The sequence below is a fragment of the Athene cunicularia genome (assembly GCF_003259725.1).
Source record: "Athene cunicularia isolate RWA chromosome 1 unlocalized genomic scaffold, athCun1 chr1_part2, whole genome shotgun sequence".
Taxonomy (NCBI): domain Eukaryota; kingdom Metazoa; phylum Chordata; class Aves; order Strigiformes; family Strigidae; genus Athene; species Athene cunicularia.
The window spans coordinates 15,035,495-15,054,980 of NW_020799092.1; the positions used below are offsets into that span (position 1 = coordinate 15,035,495).

Sequence of the window (19,486 nt, forward strand, 5' to 3'; positions counted from 1 at the left end):
TGCCTGCCAATGCTGTATTCATTAATGTTATCTTTTAAAGAAATAATGAGATTAGCCTACCTTCAAAAATGCAAACCAAACCAGAACCAAAACTGAAGGTAAAGCATACTTTATTCACCCTGGCTCTGGTTTTCTGTGCCCTTCATCTTGTTGATGAAGTCCTTCTATTTCTTTAGCTTCTGCTGACATTTGGACCTCCTCTGTGAGCATGTTCACTGCAATACTGAACAAGGCAGAGGTGGGCCCATATTATTTATTAATATTTATTATTATTATTTATTATTTATTATTATTTAATATTATTTATTATTGTTGTTTTATTATTATTATTTTATTTTTATTAATTATTATTTATTGCTGAGGAGGGGGCTCCAAGGAGGAGGACAGCAGACCTAAAACCTGATTTTCCTTGATTACAGAATCATAGAACCACAGAACTGCTGATGTGTGAAGGCACCTCTAGTCCAGGAGTACTCTAGTCCATCTACCCTACTGAGTAGTTGAGTTTTGAAAATCTCCAACAATGGAGACTTCACAAAGTCTCTGGGCAACCTGTCCCACTGTTCAACCACCCTCATAGTAAAAAAGAGCAGTGTTAATTTTTAAAAAGAATTTTCCGTATTTTAGTTTGTGTCCATTCCACCCTGTCCTTTTCCTAGGCACCAGTAAGAAAAGTCCAGTTCTGTCCTCTTTACTCCCCTCTGTCAGGTATTTTTACACATGGATAAGATCCCCCTGAGGTTTATCTTCTCCAGTCTGAATATCTCAGCTGTCTCAGCTTCTCCTTGTATGAGAGATGTTTCAGTCCCTTAATTGCCGTTGTGGCCCTTGATAGGACTCACACCAGCATGTCTGTGTCCCTCTTGTACTGGTGAGCCCAGCATTGGACTCAGCACTCTGGATGTGGTCACACCAGCACTGAACAGAGAAGGATCACCTCCCTCAAACAGCTGATGTTGTTGTTGACTACCATTTCTGCAAGGGCACATTGTCTCCTTGTGGTCAACTCATTGTCCACAATGAAAAATCCCTTTTTCCAAAGCTGCTTTCCGTCTGGTCAAGTCCAGCCTGCACTGGTGCATAAGGTTATTCCTCCCCAGGTGCAAGACTTTACATTTCCCTTTATTGAACTTCCTGAGATTCCTAATGGCACATTTCTTCAGTTTGCTAAGGTCCCTCTGAATGGCACCACTATCATCTGATGTAACAACCACTCTCCCCAGTTTTGGATCCTCTGCAAACTTGCTGAGGGTGTATGGAGTACACCACTAGGGACTGACCTCTAGCCAGACTTTGTGTTAGCAACCATAAGCCTTTGAGCCTGAAATTTCATCCACTTTTTAATTCATCTCACTGTCCCTTCAGCTATTCTGAGGGGGAATATTCTGGACTATGAGGATGTTGTTGGAGAAAGTGTTGAAAGCCTTACTGAAGTCTAGGTAGGCAATACGTACTGCTCATCCCTCATCCCCCAAACTAGTCATATAATCACAAAGGCTATCAGGCTGGTCCAGCTTTAAGCTTCATAAATCCATGCTCCTGGTCATCATCTTGCCCTGAAACAATCTTGTCCTTCATGTGCCTAGAAATGGTTTCCAAGACTGTTTGCTCCATCTCCTTCCCACAGATTGAGATATGAATGACTGCCCTACAGTTCCCCAGATCCTCTTTCTTACTATTCTTGAAGACAGGAGTGACATTTACTTTCTTCCAGTCTTCAGAAACCTCCTCTGATCACCACAAACTTTAAAAGACAATAGACAATTGCCTCACAATGACATTGGCCAACTCCCTCAACACTTGTGGGTGCATCCCATCTGATCCTGTGGCCTTGTGTATGTCCAACCCATTTGAATGTTCCCTAACTAGATCTTCCTGCCCCAATGGTAAGTCTTCCTTGCTGCAAACTTTCTCAGCGGTCTCAGGAATCTGAGATTCCTGAAGACAGTTCTTAATGGTGAAGACTGAGACCAAGAAAGTATTAAATATCTCATCCTTTTCCATGTCGCCTGTCAGTAGGTACCCTGCCCCATTCAGCAGCAGGCTCACTTTACCCCTGATATTTCTTTTGCTGCTGTGGACACCTTTCTAGATTCTTTCACAGCCCATACCAGATTCAGCTCCAGGTAGACTTTGGCTTTCCTAACCCTATCTCAGCACACTTGGACAGTGTCTCTATATTTCTTTCCTGGTACTTGTCTCTGCTTTCACATCTAGTATGCTTTTTTGCAGGTCCTTCTATCACCTTAGCAGGATTTCTTGCATGTGGGGAATAGACCATTCTTGAGTTTGGAAGAAGGTATTAATTGAAAATCATCCCATCCTCTTGGACTCCTGTTCTCTCTAAGAGGGTATCCCATGGAATCCCTCCAAGCACATCCATGAACTGGCTAGAGTCTGCTCTCCTGAATTCCAGGACTGTGATTCTACTGTTTGCCTTGTTCACTTCTCTCAGGATCCTGAATTCTACCATATCATGGTCACTGCAGCCAAGGCTGCCCGAACCTTTGCACCCCCCACTGTTTCTTCCTTGTTTGCAGGTATAAGATTCAGCAGAAAGTGTCATCTTGTCGGACAGCTGATAGCCTAAAGTCTCAGCAAAGTGAAGATCTCCCTTACAGCCACAGAGAGGGCTTGCAAGACTTTCTGTTGGGAGGCGGTTATCTCTTCATAGCAGGAAGTTGCCCATCAGGAGTTCTAGTTGCATCAGATGCAGTACATACATGCAAGGTATGGAAAATTACAAAGCTGTTTCTTTCTACATCTTTTTGCCCTGCTGGAAAATGTCATGTGGTGAATATGAGCAGAATACACAAATTGTTTCAAGATGAAAAAATGTTCTTTATTGAATTTCCTATTCACTGGAAAAAAAATAATTCACCTGCTTTGGTACTTATATCCTAGACTTGACAGTTTCCAGTGTACAAGGCAGTGCTGCTGAAAGGACAGAAGACAATGCTGGTCAAAATAGTGCCTTTGTTGACAGCCTTAGTAGCTGGTTAATTAATATTTTGGTTTTCTTTAAAATGTGTTTCAAATTTGCACAGTTTAAAAAAATCTCAGAAAGAGAGAACAAACTTCATTAATTTATAAACAATGTATAAACCAATCCTGAGAACTGTGAAAACCTGGAACATTTAATGAGGTAGACACACGTATTCTAAAAGCAAAGGAGTAAAAGGAGTAGTGGAGAAAAACATAAATAAAAGGAAGCTATGCAACATCGAAAAGGTTGGAGGCAAGTTCTGTGTGCAGAAGTGCTCCTCATTTTTAATCCCTACTACAGCTAATGGTACTAGTGAATGTTGGAAATTAGGATTTAAAGACTTGTAATAAAATATTGGAACTAATTTGCTAAATTAAGCAAGGCAGGTGCTGTAATAAACTATTGTAATTAATTTGCTAGTTTGGGCAAGGCGCATAGGTACACTTGAATAATCTGTAAATGTTAAACAATTAAAAGTAGAGTGTGCCATTCAGATTGGAACAATGTAACCCTGTCTCAGAAACCCCACCTAGAGCTGACATGTAACTGCTGTTTGAAGAAAAGCCCGCCAAAAGGATGAGATCATGAGGCTTTTAAAAGATCCAATAGGAGAAAAGTGCGCCAGGAGACCAAGGCTTCACGACTTTCAAAAGACCCAATAGGGGGAGGACATGCACCCCAGCAACCCAAATGACCCAATGGAAAAGAGCAGGACAACTATCTGACAGGAGGAGATTGGTTAAAGACGATGGCACAAGAGTATAAAACCCGCTGCTTTTTGGAACTCGGCGTGCGTGTGGCAGAATTGCAGCTCTCCATGCACCCAGCGCTGCTTTGCCTATTGCTTCCCACCCTAAATCGATTGAACCCAAATAAATACATATATTTTTATAAAAATTGGCTTTGTCTGATTATAACAGACTGATCTATTATGTACCACTTATTTTGTAATAGTCTTCATTCTACATAGGGCCTTTTTCCAGGTGGTTGCATTTATTATATTTTTATTCCTACAAGAACACAGCATAATAATTCCCTAAATTATTTCTCAGCAGGTCCAGATGATGATTAAGGAGTAGGAGGACTGACAGAGATTAAACATTTCAGAAGGAATCTCTTAATGGTCTGAGAGCATGGCAGATGCCTCCTAATAATTCCCACTGTTATGGTCTGAGATTTGAGAAAAACACTAACCACTGGAAACAATCCCACTGATGGATTGCTGATGACTATGCAACCACAGCTCCAGCTGGGCATAATATGTTAGCAAACCACATATTTGTAATAGAAAGTGCAATGTTGTATTTCTCTTACTGACTGTGCAAGCTTTTGTCCTTTTCATACATAGATATTCTGAGAGAGAACTGTTCTGTTCTGGCTTACACCTAACACTTATTTCTACCCACCTATGCAAAGCAGGTATGAGGTGCGGAAACAAACTCTACCACTCAGAAAGAGTTATAAAGCAGGCATGTTTATTCCAGCCGGGGTGCAAGGGGATTTCTCCACAAAGCTTGCACACCGTCTCTGGCAAGTAGCCAGATATTTATTACAACAAAACATACATATTCATTAGGAAGGGCTGAGTTGTTACAATTAGTTCGGGGAATAGGTGTAATTGTTAGAATTATTCAAGGAGAGAAGTATGTGGTCCTCTTCACGGTGTCCCGCTGTTAAGCAAAGTCCAGATGTTTCCTTCCTCTTCATGAACTTTTCAACTTTGCTTCCTGCACATGCTCTGTGGCCCTTTGGTTCCTCTCCAGGTTGTAGACTCATCTTTTTACCTGTTTGTTTTGCTAATTGGAACTTTTGTGTCTGTCAAGATGTCCCAGGAAGTAAAGCCCTTTAGCTGGTATGGTTCCCCCTTTATCTCAAAGACAGGGATTAGTTTACTATCTATCCTGTTTTCTGTAAGAATGTTATCTACTTAACATTGCCTGAGGGCTAGCATTTTTTAAGGGGCCTAACAACTTTGTCGATATTTTTTTTTTGCTTTTTTTTTTTTTTTTTCTCTTTGCTTTCCAGATCAGGTATGTGCTTTCCAGATCAGGTATGTGCTTTCCAGATCAGGTATGTGCTTTCCAGATCAGGTATGTGCTGGATATGTTTTGATGTGTAAAAAATTTATTTACACTCAGATGTAAATGATGGCACGACACAAAATTCCATTATTTTAATTGCAAAGCAGTGTTGAATGGTGTTTATGGTATTCAGGTGGAAAGAGTAATTTAAGCGGAAAACAAGATATGTATACAATAAGCATTATAGGTATGTATTTACTTAAAGTGTATTTTAGGTTATTGAAGCTTTTTAAAGTTTCCTTCCCTCAGTGAAGTATCTGGACATCTCTCCTTCCAGTAGCTCTCTGCATATTATTGTGCTTTCCTCAGTCACCCTTCTGCTTGTGGAGTTGTTTAGGACTCTCCACATTTATCTTAACTCTCTGGAGAAGTACAAGGCTTCCTGCTTTTTGTGGAAGTCTTATTGTAGCATGACACTGGACAACAGTGTCTCACTCTCCTAGTCCCAGTCAAGTACTTCTGGACCTTAACATAAGTGTCTTGGAATCCCATCTGATGGGGAGATCATATTTTCTCTACCCTTTCCATGTTCACGTTAGAGAGCTGATATTGTCTCCAATGAAATATACAAATCACTAGTCAGCAAACATAGATCATAATGAATAAAAAACCCTTTTCTCTGTCAAGCTAAGACTTATTTAGAAACCTTAAATTAAGCCTCACAGCCCTAAGGAAGGCAATGATCTAAGTTCCTTTATTTTGCAGTGAGGCTGATTGTGGTACCAAAAAGTTCAGTGTCTTCCCCCAAGTATCAGTCAGTATCAGGGGCAGAAGGAAAGTTGGCCTCCTTGAGAAAAAAAAAAGCTGTCCTTACTGAAGCTACAAGCCTCAGTCTTTTTACGCGGTCTAAGAAAGACACTTTTGAGGTTCCTGGGTCTGGCAAAGTCTTTACCTCTTCCCTTTTGTGCAAGCTGTAGACTGTAAAGTCTACTTCTTATGTCTGGCATTTGTGGACTGCTGTTTTGAAGATATTGAGGGGGTTTTTTTGTAACCTTTTAGTGACAACAGCCTTTCATTGACATGGATGTTTTGGAAAGAATATTGATTTACTCCAAAGTGTTTGTAAGTAGTACTGTTTCACTGTATAGAACTCAGTCTGGTTTTGCTGAACTTCAATATTCTAAAGGCATCGGGGTTTGTTTCAATATTAAGGTGAAATAGATAAAAGAAATGTTATTTCTTACTGTGGCACCCATCACAGACAGCTTATGTCACATGCACCATTTGTTTATCAGACAGAGGACACTCAGGCATGCCTGTTGCAATTACTGAATTCCCTTATCCAAGTACAAATCACTGTTTATTCATGGTGAGACACACTTAAGTGGTCTGAAGACGCAGCATGCTGAGCTGTGTGAATAGTGTGCTGATTTCTTTTAGGAAAAGGAAAATGGCTGTTAAAACAGCTGCAGGCCAGTCAGCAGTGATCACTCTGGAGGGACACATGCTGCACCAGTAAAACAGTGAATACTTGAAAAACCACCTGAGTCCTGTGAAACTTTCATTCCTGTTCATGCAGGGAGGTTAGCTTTTTTCCTCTTATTTCTTCCATAATAATTGAGAGCCTGTACAGGATGTCAGTTTTCAATCAAATAAAGTTGAACTAAAGGACACAGAGCTTGCATTTTCATTATGAATTTTCAAACTCTCCCAAAGCCCAGCAAGCTTAGTGTTTGATGGAAAAACAACTATAATGACTATTATTAAGTCTTATTATTATGATGGCACCCAAGAGCCTCAGCCAGGACTGAAGCATCTTCTTCCTCTCTCTCTGCATCCCACTGAGGAGACATAAAATAGCACTGAAATTATGCCTGACAGAAAGAACTTGATGCCTACGCAATGCCTGTCTCTTCAACCTGCTTCCTTCCCACCTTGCTATTCAACATGTTGTGCAATACACCATGACTTCCTCTTGTGATCTCTCTCATGATGATTATTCCTTTATGAGTTTAATTTTTTTTCAGTTCATTTTCTCTCATCCCATTTTTGCCTCCTTATTTCAGGGACCTACATCCACTTCATGCTCCCTTACACCACTGGTTTTCCATTTACCCTTAGTCCTTTTCTTTCCTCATCCTACTCTCAGGGGCTCTTCCATCTTCCCTGTTTCTTTCTTTTGTACTTTCTATGCCATGTGCATTGGGCCAGATTTCCAAGACAATGTTCAGATCGGCCAGAAGTTGGAGTTATTACATGGCCTTTCTGGTGCTGTGTCTGTACAAAAAGAGGAACTAAGAAAGGAAATCAAGAAGAGCAATAATCCAGCCTGATCCTGTGTCACATCCCTCTCAGACAAGGGAGACAAGTCACTTAGATTCATAAATCCCCAACAGAGTGGACAACAGGGAGATAAGTCTCAAAGTCCAGGCATTTATTAACTCCCCACAATGTACTAATTGGATACACAATAACTGACTAAGTATATAGCGAGTTATGGCAAGCAGTATAGTATGCCTTGCATTGCTTAATGGTAGCGAGGGAAAGGGGGAAAAATAAAAAGAGGGAGATAGAATAGAGAAATAGAGATCACCGGTCTGGGTTCCTTTGTTGGTCCTCTCTGAATTTGTCAGGGATGCATCGGTGTTCTTCACTTCTTTATTTCTTCTTTTTTCTTTCTCCATTTCACTCCTCATTTTCCTTGGGTCCATCTCCTAGGTCGACCCATATACCTATGTATCCCATGTATGGGGAGGGGTAAGGTACTTCATGGGATGATGTAATTAGCATGTTCTTACTATTTTTTATTAGCATATTCAGGGGTGTCCACTTGTTGTGGTTTAACCCCTGCCGGGACCGTAGAGCACGTTGCTGTTGCCCCTCCCCCACCCTCAGCTGGTCAGGCTGGAAGTGAGACACAAAAATAAGAAGAATTTTAATACAGCAGTGTGATAAACAATCTGAACAACAACACTAGCAATGATAACAACAATAAACAGTAATAGCAGTAAACAAGACAAAAGATATACAGAGAAATACTGCAATGGACACAGACAGCCCTGTGCTTCCCACAACCAAAGCCACAAAGGAAAGGAGTTCCCACGCTGCCACACTGGACCTGATGTCAGCATGGTATGAATATCCCGGCTGGAGATCCCTTCCCCCTCTCTCTCTGCTGGGGAAACTTAACCCTATCCTAGTTGAACCAGGACACCACTTTAATACGCATTTAGGGGATAATGAAGCAAAGGTCATTCACTGGACAGATGGCCCTTGAAACATTCCAAGATGCACCAGAGTAGAACTGTCCTGCTTTCACAGGACACCCTCCTCCAGCTGCATCCTGCACTATCCAGGCAGCCTAATTCCTTGTCTACCTCAGGCTGTTTTTTCTCACAGGCCTCTTTCAGGGAGTTGCAATTTGTCTTACATCCTGATGCCAGTTCACTGCTCCATGATCACTTCATTTTCCTCATTTACATCATTCTCTTATCCCCTGTGGGTAATTTACAGCACACTGCTTATCTTTTAATCTAGGATCAGAGTGACTGAAAGCAGGGAAATTCTTATTCTATAAAATTTACACCATATTTCTAATTAATATAGCTATTTCTCTGATGGATGTACTTTATGGTCAAATGTAGGAGTAATATACTTCTATAGACAACTGTGATTCAAGAATAGAAGTGTCACATGCCCAATCCCTAACTTCCAGGAAAATCACACTCCTCACTGCCAACAGCTTCCCCACTGCCCCTGGAAGTCCTGCCCCTTCTACAGTCATGTGTTCTGTTGACTTTACCTCAGTCATTTTTCAAAACATCCTCCCCCACATGTTTACAGGTTGTTGTTTGATTCATCAGTTGTCCCATTCAATTTACCCAAAAGTACATCAAAGAGGAAGTCCCTTCCCATTTCAGACAGAGAGTCACCTTTTGTTTCAGCTACCATGTGTCAAGCAGATTACAGAATCACAGGATGGTTGAGGTTGGAGGTTGGAAGAGCTCTCTGCAGATCATCTTGTCCAAAACCCCAGCTCAAGCAAGGCCATCTAGAGCAGGTTACCCAGGACACAGCCTGACAGCTTTTGAATATTTTCAAAGATGGAGACTCCACAATCTCTCTGGGCCAGTACTCAGTTACTCTTACAGTAAAAAAAAAAATGTTTCTTAATGTTCAGCAGCAACCTCCTGTGTTTGAGTTTGTGCCCATTGCTTCTTGTCACTGGGAATCACTGAAAAGAGCCTGGGTCCATCTTCTTTACATCCTTCCCTGAGATACCCTTTTCAGTGAAATCCCACCTGAGACTTCTCTTCTGCAGGCTAAACAGTCCCAGCTCAGTCAGCCTTTCCTTGTAGGAGGAAATGTCAGCCCATTTCTCCAGCCTGTTGTGGTTCCTCTGGATGGCAGCACAGCCCTCTGCATATCAATAACTCCTCACAGTTTTGTATTAGCAAATCTGCAGAAGCTACATTCTGCACCATCATCCAGATCATTAATGAAGATGTTAAACAGGGTCAGAACCAGATCTGATCCCCAGTGTACATCACTACCTACTGGCCTCAAACTAGACTGTGCAACTGATCAACTACCCTCAGGGACTGGCTGTTCAGCCGGTTTTCAGTCCACTGTCTGCTCATCCAGCCCATAATTCATAATTTTCTTTATGAATATCTTACAAGAGATTATGCTGAAAGCCTTGTAAACAATATCCACTGCTCTCCCCTCATCTGCCAAACCAGTAATTTCCTCACAAATGTTTATCAAGTTGGTCAAGCATGGCTTCCCCTTGGTGAATTCATGTGGACTACTCCTGATGTCTTTCTTGTCTTTAATGTGCCTGGAAATCATGTACAGAATTAGTTGTCTATTACCTTTCCAGGGATCAAGGTAAGGCTGACCTGTGTGTTCTTCTCTGGGTCCTCCTTCTTGCTCATTTTGAAGATGAGTAGCATTTCCCTTTCTCTAGCCCTCACGCACTTCTCTCAGTTGCCATGAGACAACTGAGACTGTCTCAAAGACTGAGAGTTGCCTCACAATGAATCAGACAGCTCCCTCAGTACTCGTGAGTGCATCCTATTAGGGTGAAGGGTATGTCTGGTTTGCTAACTATTCCCTGCCCTGATCCTCTTCCAATGCTCCAGTGGCTCTGACCAGTATGAACTATTTAAGAATTCTCTGTTAGGATGGGAAGAACCCAGGCCTAGAATATCTGGCTTTACCTTTTGGAAACGCCTGAAAATAAGACTGTCCTGTAGAAAACAATATTGGAGCACTGTAGCAACAAGCGATTGCGGTCTCTCACGCTCAAGTGCTGGCAGCCCTGGGGACAGGATGTGTGCAAGCAGTCTCCACTCAGGACGAGGACACCTGTACCCAGCCGGCTTGCCCAGAGTTGCTCACACTGACACAGAGGTTGAGCGACATCAGTTTTTGAGCCTCTGTCCACACTACCCGGGGTCTTAGGAGTAGGAATCCACTGAGGAGTGTGCTGGTTTTGGATGGATCTCGTTATATTCTTCAGGTATGATTAATGTCTCTATCCTGTCCCATTTCTGTGAGTCTGAGTCATCAGGATTTAGCTGCTGTTTCTGTTTCAGATATGGCTGTCCTGAGAAATTGCAGGAGGATGGGTGCTAGGATCTTCGTGATCTGCTGCTGCAGGTGTCAGCCGCACAAGCCTTTTTTATGTCCTGCTGGCATTTTGTACCCAGGTTTTCACATTCACTGTCCATTCATATTAATATATACATCTTAATTTTACAATTTTCCTAAAAGATTCCTGGGTTTCTGTTGTCTAATACATCATAGGCACTTTGGTATCTGCTGAGAAAGAAATGACAGCTAACATTTATGATTCACAGATTTTCTTCTCAAAAGTCTCCCAAGATTCTGGTATTGCCCTTAAGTATTTTGGCAACATAGTAGGATTGTAAACTCTCTACTTTCCTGGCTCATAATTACACCAGAACTACAAAATAATGCTGTAGTTCACTTCCTTCTATGCAACCGTTTCACTTATAAATTCTAATCAGATCCAAATTTCATGCTCTCTAGTTCTATTTTATTGGATTCTGCTGAGCTTTGTGGTGTAACTTTCTGCTTTCTTATTCTCCATTATTCCACTTACATAACCCTTTTTTTATCCAAGACAAACTGGAAAAGAAATTGCTAGGAAGGAGGAGAGAGACTTGTCACTGATAGGACAGACAGAAAGAAACCTGTTGAGTAATGGGAAAAAAAAATTTCTTTTGCATTTAAATAATATTCTAAATACCCTTTCTGTGAGTTGTCATAATATTCTTTCATTGACTGCCCTGCTACATATTCATCAAGTACTTCCTCCTGACTGATCAGAACTTTATAACAGATGTCAGCTGATATCAGATAAAGACCTTGATCCAGGTTCTCTATGCTGCATTTATAGGAGGGAGCAGCAGCTGACTCTCTCCTGAGACTAGCAGCCCAGTGATCAATGCCAGATAGTTAATGGGTTCAGTTCCACAAATCACTGTTATGAGACACTCAGAATGTTCAATGGAAAACTGATCTATACAAGAATTGGGCAGACAAGATACTTAAGGACACAGAATTCTAAGGGAAAAGAACACTTAAGGATAAACTGCACAGCAAATGAAATATCACATAGTTCAAACTGTTTAATAGCCTAGAAACTTATTTTTATATGATGTTCTCAAGACAACAGTAAAGAGTAGTCTGTACTCAGGAACTAGAGGCCCCCATATTTTCAGTCAGATCATGAAGTCATAATCAGTTATAAGTTTATCATAAATGTTCCAGAACAAAATCACTTTAAAGAAATCTTGTTTTTCCTACCTTTTGACAAGGAAAAAATATTCACTGTTAATTTTTAACCCAGTAAAAATTAGCATTATCATATGACCATTAGAATGTAAAAAAAAAAAACCAAAACCAAACAACCAAAAAACACACAAATGAATCATTGTATTTAAACAAATAGTTCCAATTGTTCTGAATACAGCAAACCCATTAATATTTACTGAGCAGAATAATTCAATCTTTTATTCAACTGTAGTCCTTGTTTCTTTAAAGCTCTTTCTTGCTCCCTTCTGTAACATGCAAGAATCTTGGTTTGCAAGTCAGATTGCAACTTGGCTTCTGTTCAGATCAGTAATTCACCTTTTAGTGGCTTCAGAAAGGCGATTTCCACTGCCAAAGCTTCCCACCCTACCAGGGACATAGTAAATGGCTTTTAACTGAAGTGATGGCATAGACATTTGTATTGACAGACAGCTACTGTACACATGTAAAAAATGAAATGCTGGAAAATCAATTTAACTTGTGTGCTGAGGATCTTTATTAACAGGGTATGTGGGGTGCTGGTTGCTGATCAGGCTTCTTCAGCCTTTTCTCTTTTTTCCCCAAACAGTGCTGTCCCTTCTGCACCTGCTCCTTCTCTTATTGCTGCAGGACAGGGCAGAAAATGGAACAGATCAGAGCACAATTCTCTCTTCTTCCTCCTCAGTCAGTCAGATGGAGAATTTTGTGAATGGGAGCTCCCTTGCAGTCTGGAGCAAAGCCCCGAGGCTGCCCTTGTAACACTGCTGTGTCATCCTGTTGGGCTCAGGGCCCCATAGGTGGGGTCTCTCACACTGCGGCTCACAGCATGCAACTTTCCTCAGGGGTCTTTGGTGGCCTCCATGGACGTGCCCATATCCCTGTGGCATGTTCTAGCTCATTCCTGTCCCCCACTCCACTCTGCCCTCTTGAACTTCCCTCACCCCAAGCACACTAGGGCTTGTCCAGCAGCCTTGTAAAGTGTGGGACTCCAAAACCGCCTTTTACTTTTGTTTATTCTTTATTAATATTTAAAATCTAATAATTGATTATTATTAAAGAATGTTGTATACATTGTATTCTTACTTTTTGGATGCATATATTTAATTTGTATCTCTTTATATATGTATATATTTTTATGACATAACATATAAAAATATATATAATGTGTATCTTTGTATCAATAAATAATACGCACACATAGATACATAGTGTATATATTTTTATATATGAGCCCTTCCTAGTCAAAAGGAAATGAGCTCTTATTAGCCCTTATTAGCTAATAAGAGGTTGTTGTAAGATCATGTGGGTGCCATTTCAAAAAATGGCAGGCAGCCAATCACAGAACACTATGGAGATGTGTGGAGTACAATATCAAAAATAGTGTCCTCCATGCATGTGGTGGGCAGGGGCTTCCAGTGCTGATCCACTTCTGGGTCAGACGAAGGCATGGCTGGTGCTGGCAGACAATCACAGGGCTGCTTTTGAACACATGGGGTAAAATTGTATTAGGAGAAACAGCCTTCAGCCAATCACAGAGCAGTATGTTGGTTATGACGGTTTACAAAATGGCAGCACACTGCCATGAAATGGTGGACAACCCAAAATGATGTCCCCCATGCATGTAATGGGGAGGCCCTTCCTATTGTGTGTGTGCCTGGGTGAATTGGCAGGGGCGGATGGCAATGCCAATAATTCACAGGAGAGTCTGTGCTCAGGTGGGGAGAGGGCACTTTACAGAATGACAGCCTCAAGGACAGAAAGAAGAAGAGGCAAGCCAACCAGATGACCAGAAGAGAGGAGGGACTTCCAGGAGCAGCAGGATAGGTGATGTCACCAGGGGGTGGAGCTCCACCAGAGTTAGGGAATGGGAGGCACCTCTGCTGCTCTGGAGTCAACCTTGTCCTGGTGCTCCTGGGAGGTGCTGAATAAAAGTACTTCACCTTCACCTTGTGAGAATGAGAACACAACTGCATTGTTGTGTTAGAAGTTATGGTCTGATAGTGTTACATGTGGTCTAATGCAAATCTTTTCCTCAGTAATACAATATACTTTTTTATGGAGAAGACCTTGCTTTGTTCAATGATGTCTTGTCTAGAAGGATGTGTTAAAAGAAGAAAAAAAAAAATCACCTTTTCTCTGCATCATACCTGTTCTTGTGGCAGAACAACAAGAATATTGTTTAACTGTATTGCTGAGGAGGGGCAGTTTTGTGGGGACTGATAGCATGCCATTCTGACCACCTTTGGTTCAGAAACATGGTTTACATGTACATAAAAAGTTATACTTAGAACTTTATAATCTGTTCACAGGCTGATGACAATCCCTGTGTTATCTACTTGTGGGAGCTGGATTTGCAATAATCCAGACTCATCCTACTAAAAAGCAGAAAAGAAAAGAATAAAATAAGAAGAAAGACTATATTATATACATCATACATATACATTTTTTTTTTTTTTTTTTTTTTTTTTTTTTTTTTTTTTTTTTTTTTTTTTTTAATTTAGTATGTTCTACACGTTCTGTGAACTTAAAGATTTCATTTGTATCTGTGAAAATTTACAGCAAATAGAGATGGGAGAAGCATCCTGGCCATCATCTTAATTTAGCGAACCTGCTGTGCCACTCTGGGTAAATGAGACATGGAAGCACAAAGAAACAATATATAAGCAATATGCCCTTCAAGCTGAGAAAGTATTACTATAAAAAGGCCAGATTATAGAAGCAGCTAATGACTGTAATAGTTCCCAAGCTTAAAACCAGATGCATACTCAATGCTTTACAATTCTCATATAAAAGCATTTACAGTCTTGCAGAGACATAATTGAAAGGCAAAACAACGAAAGCTTTAATCATAGCTGGAACATATTTTTAAAACACCAGAAAGGTAGGGACTAGCTGGTTGGAAAATGAATAGTAGGAAAAAAAAAAAAAAAAGGTTCCCAGTCAACTCTTATTTTCTCCAGGGTAACTCACTTGAAACCAACTACTTGCCACAGAGTTGCACTGAAACCACCACAACGTTAATTTCCTTTCTGCAAAAGTAACATCAACAGCACAGAACAGCTGGCAGCTGGAGGTAATATTCAGCATGAGGTCTGCAGTGCTCTGGGGCCCAGAGTTCAGCCTCTCTCCTCAATGTCAACTGGTTTAAATCAAAGACTGGCCAGTACAGAAAGTTGTCACCATCTCAGGAGTGCCCTGGGTGAACGAGCTGCAAGGGGCTTGTCTTCATGTGAACACTGACACCTGCGTGTAACTATGTGTGTATAAATGACATGGTGTAAATTTATTAGCTAACGGATCAGATGGGTTATTTCTAGCACATAAAGTCCTGAGTCTGTTTTGCATGTTAGACATGAGTCATGGCATTAAATGACTCATGTGAGAGCAGCCATGGTGGAGGGGTGTTTTCCCTGCATCATTATCAAGAAGACCAAAGTCTTATTTTTATGGACACCCTTCAACAAGTCCAGAGATTGCTTTAGAAACACCATATCTGGCCTTTGAAAATACATTTCTGATTCAAGGACCCAAGCAGATGTATCCCTGGAAAGTGTTAGATTACTGTGTAAATGTCAGAATTACTTTTTATTTCTACTTTCACCATGTGGGCAAAGTAACAGGTGAAGTTTAGTTAAAAGCTTGTGTGTAAGAGGAACACAGAGCACCCCAAGGTTTTCATGCATTTTTTTTTTTTTTTCCCCAGACTGAACAATATTATGAAGAGTTACAACTTTTACATGAACCAATCTTTCCTCCCCTTCTATCCCTAGCACATACTCCATAGGAGTTAGTAGAAAGGAAAATTAGATTTTAGAGAGAGATCTGCAACTCAGATGAAAAAAATGCAAAAAATTCTGGTATGTTTTGTCTTTTTAAAATATTTTCCTATATCTGTTATTTTTTGTTCCTTGTTATTGAGTCGAATCACATCATTGTGAGGAGTATTCAGATTGCTTTGCTTATTAGTGTAAGAGGTTAAAAATGATTACACATTAAGCATTAAAAATGACAGAAATACAGAGCGAACACTTTCAGTCAGTCATTATTTACAAGTTAATTTTTCCTAGAGACAATATAATCACCATAAATGATGAGCTTTGTATCAGTTGTTATTTCTCATAAACTCTATTCAATAAAGGTAATTAAGCATTCTGCTAAGGTATCGCTGTTATAGGTTCTGTCTTTATAAACCATTGTTAGACAAGAATGTAACAAAAAAATATAATCATAAAATGCAGATGTATTTTATTTGCATACATTTTAAAAGAAAGATGTATCAAAATCCCATTCTGACACTGTAGTCTCAATTAAAAAAAAAAAAAAATAGCATGTGCAAAATTAACAGCTGTGCATGCTTTAATTGATATTTCCAGACCTATAACAATACTATCAATTTATTTCAGAAGGACAGGGCTTTGCCAGTTTATCAGTAGCTCCTGGCAGCCATGGTGAGGCTGTTTCTTGATTCCCAATTCATTTCACAGCATAGTTTTGGTCACTTCTTCTGAATCTAAAAGGTCTGTTTTATACTGCTCATAGAGGATCATACTGTGATATACCACTTGTGAGGCTGTCAGGAAACTTAATGGGGGGAGGGGAGAGAGAAAAGATAATATTTCTATTTCATGGAATCATTTAGGTTGGAAAAGACCTTCAAGGTCATAGAGGTCAACCACAAACCTAACACTGCCAAGTCCACCACTAAATCAGTGGCGCCTAAGTGCTCTAAGTGTCACATGTACAAGTCTTTTAAATACCTCCAGGTATTATTATGACTCAACCACTTCCCTGGGTAGTCTTTTCCAATGCTTGATAACCCTTTCAATGAAGAAAATTTTCCTAATACCTAATCTAAATTTCCCCTGGTGCAATTTGAAGACATTTCCTCTCATCCCGTCAATTGCTACTTAGTAAAAGAGACCAGCACCCATCTCACTACAACCTCCTTGCAGGTAGTTGTAGAGAGTGATAAGGTCTTCTCTGAGACTTCTTTTCTCCAGACCGAAAAACTCTAGTTGCCTCAGCTGCTCCTAGTAAGACTTGTCTTCTAGACCCTTCACCAGCTTTGTTGCCCTTCTTTGGACGTGCTCCAGCACCCAAATATCTTTCTTGTAGTGAAGGGACCAAAGCTGAATACAGTATTCAGTGTGTGGCCTGATTAGTGCTGAGTACAGGGGTATGATCACTTCCCAATTCTTGCTGGCCACATTATTTCAATAGCTAGGATGCTATTGGCCACCTTGACCACCTGGGCACACTGCCAGCTCATACTCAGCTGGCTGTCAACCAGCACCCCCGGGTACCTTCCCATCAGGCAACTTTCCAGCCACTCTTCTCCAGGCCTGTAGCATTGTGTGGGGTGATTGTAATTCAAGTGAAGGACCTGGCACTTAGACTTGTTATCATACAATTGGCCTTGACCCATCAATCCAGCCTGTCCAGATCCCTCTGTAGAGCCTTTCCACCCTCAAGCAGATCAGCATTCCCACCCAACTAGGGGTCATCTGCAAACTCATTGAGGATGCCCTCAGTCCCCTTATCCAGATCATTGATAAAGATATTAAAGAGTACTGGCTCCAATACTGAGCCCTTAGGAACACCAGTTGTGACAGACTGGTAACTGAATTTAACTCCATTCACCACAACTGGCCATCCAGACAGGTTTTTACTCAGTGGAGTGTATGCCCATCCAAGCCAGTTTCTCCAGGAGAATGCTGTGGGAAATGATGCTGTAGGCTTTACTAAAATCCATGTAGACAACATCCAGAGCCTTTCCTCCATCCATTAAGTGGATTACCTTGTCATAGAAGGCGATCAGGTTTGTCAAGCAGGACCTGCCTTTCATGAACTCATGCTGACTGGGCCTGATCATCTGGTTGTGCTGTATGTGTCATGTGATGGCACTCAGGATGAGCTGCTCCATAACTTTCCCTGGCACCAAGGTCAGACTGACAGGCCTGTAGTTCCCCAGATCCTCCTTCTGACTCCTATTGACGCATTCCAGGTGGGATACAACTCACATATTAAAATACATAAATTAAAATGTTAACATTTGGACATACAACTGGAGCTCAGTTTCTGAGGTCCCATTATAATCAAATGAGGAGTGAGCTGTGTCCTGATGGACAGCCATGTACAGAAAACCTGTGGAACCTCCTTCATATAGCAGATTTAGAGGCTCTAACTTCAGAGTTGAGCACCACTTACATACTTGACAGAAAAATATGGTATTCATCATGTAAAGGAAGAAAGGAAGGACAGGCATGCCTTCAGAAATCTCACAGAGAAGGATTTTTATTTGCTGGGCACTATGAATTAATTGTTTCAGCACTGGAGGGGAAAACATTGTTCTTTTATGATTGTACAACCAATTTTAAATGTTATACTTGTGAATTGTCTGAATACAGAGGGCATTAGCAAAGACTGAGAGCTCTAGGCCTCTGGCTCTAGATTCACTAATGGCCTGACAGGCATCTGGATTAAATCATTTGAAGTTCTTGTCATGACATTAATTTATAAAATCCCATGTTGTCACCAAAAACCAGGATGAAAACTTATCTACACCAATGTGATGCAGATAAGCAGACACTTCTTTATTGACGGCCAGACGTGTAAGGGAGTGCTCTCACCAACAACACGTGCCGGGCACTAGAATCATACACCTTATATAGAACTTACTCATACATATACATTAATTATTCATACATAAGCATACAACTTGTAAGAAACCGTTAACATATTCTCCTCCTATTCCCGATTCTGCACAGTAGAGGTTAGAAATGCCTAGAAATGGGTCTGGGGTGTAATGTGAGTAGGTGGTCCATGGGTCAGTGGTCGCGATCTCCCCCTGCCGGAATTACCTTTTGCTTAAGGACACAGTTTTCTTGGCAGGTACCTGCAAGCTGTTACGGTTACTTCCCTCAATTCCCATTAATCCTGGACCTTGACAACTACTTGCATTCTTCTAGTCCTATGTATGTACTATAAATCAGTTTACAAACCATCTTGTGTTTTGTTACCTAGGTTCTAACCATTCCTACTAAACAATTATGACCAATCCCCTCGGCCTTGGTACGGGGCTGTACAGGGGATTTTAGAGTAGCAGTCGGTTGCTAGATTCAAAATACAATAAATGTAAAATAAATTATTTTTACTAAAATATCTCATAATTCTATACTTATATTAAAATCAAACACAATTTAATTTCAGTTGATAATAAAATCAGTAACAATATCATCATTATTCTATCTAGGTATATATTACATAAATACAAATATGTTTATTTGTCAATTTTATTAAAAATAACTCTGGAAATTAATATATACTTATTACAGAGTTTATCATTTATTACGTGTGAGAAATTTCACTAGTTTCTAACCAGAGAAGAGCTCACCTACCACCTCCTGGCATGCAAGTAAATTAAGTTCTTTCTCCAAAACTCTAAACTGATATGTACCAAGAATGTGCTGATTACAGTTAATCCAATTCAGTACAGAAGATATCTGAATAACTTTCTGTGATTCCTTCTACTCTAGCTTGCAATTATTTTTTTAAAAAGAAAACCACTACCAACAAAAAAGGAACTGCAGTTTATCCTTTTGTAAGGTGAAGTATAAGAAGCTTTGAAAATATCCAGGTGAAAGATATTCATGGCTTT

General features: G+C 40.4%; 1 long non-coding RNA gene across 1 annotated transcript; it reads right to left on the bottom strand.

Moving 5' to 3' along the window:
- Positions 1-7,700: 7,700 nt before the first annotated feature.
- LOC113487498 lies at positions 7,701-18,570 on the bottom strand. The gene is made up of 3 exons (XR_003399806.1): positions 18,559-18,570; positions 9,421-9,426; positions 7,701-7,800 (listed from the first exon to the last, which is right to left on the bottom strand). It is a non-coding gene; the product is annotated as an uncharacterized LOC113487498 (long non-coding RNA).
- Positions 18,571-19,486: the final 916 nt, after the last annotated feature.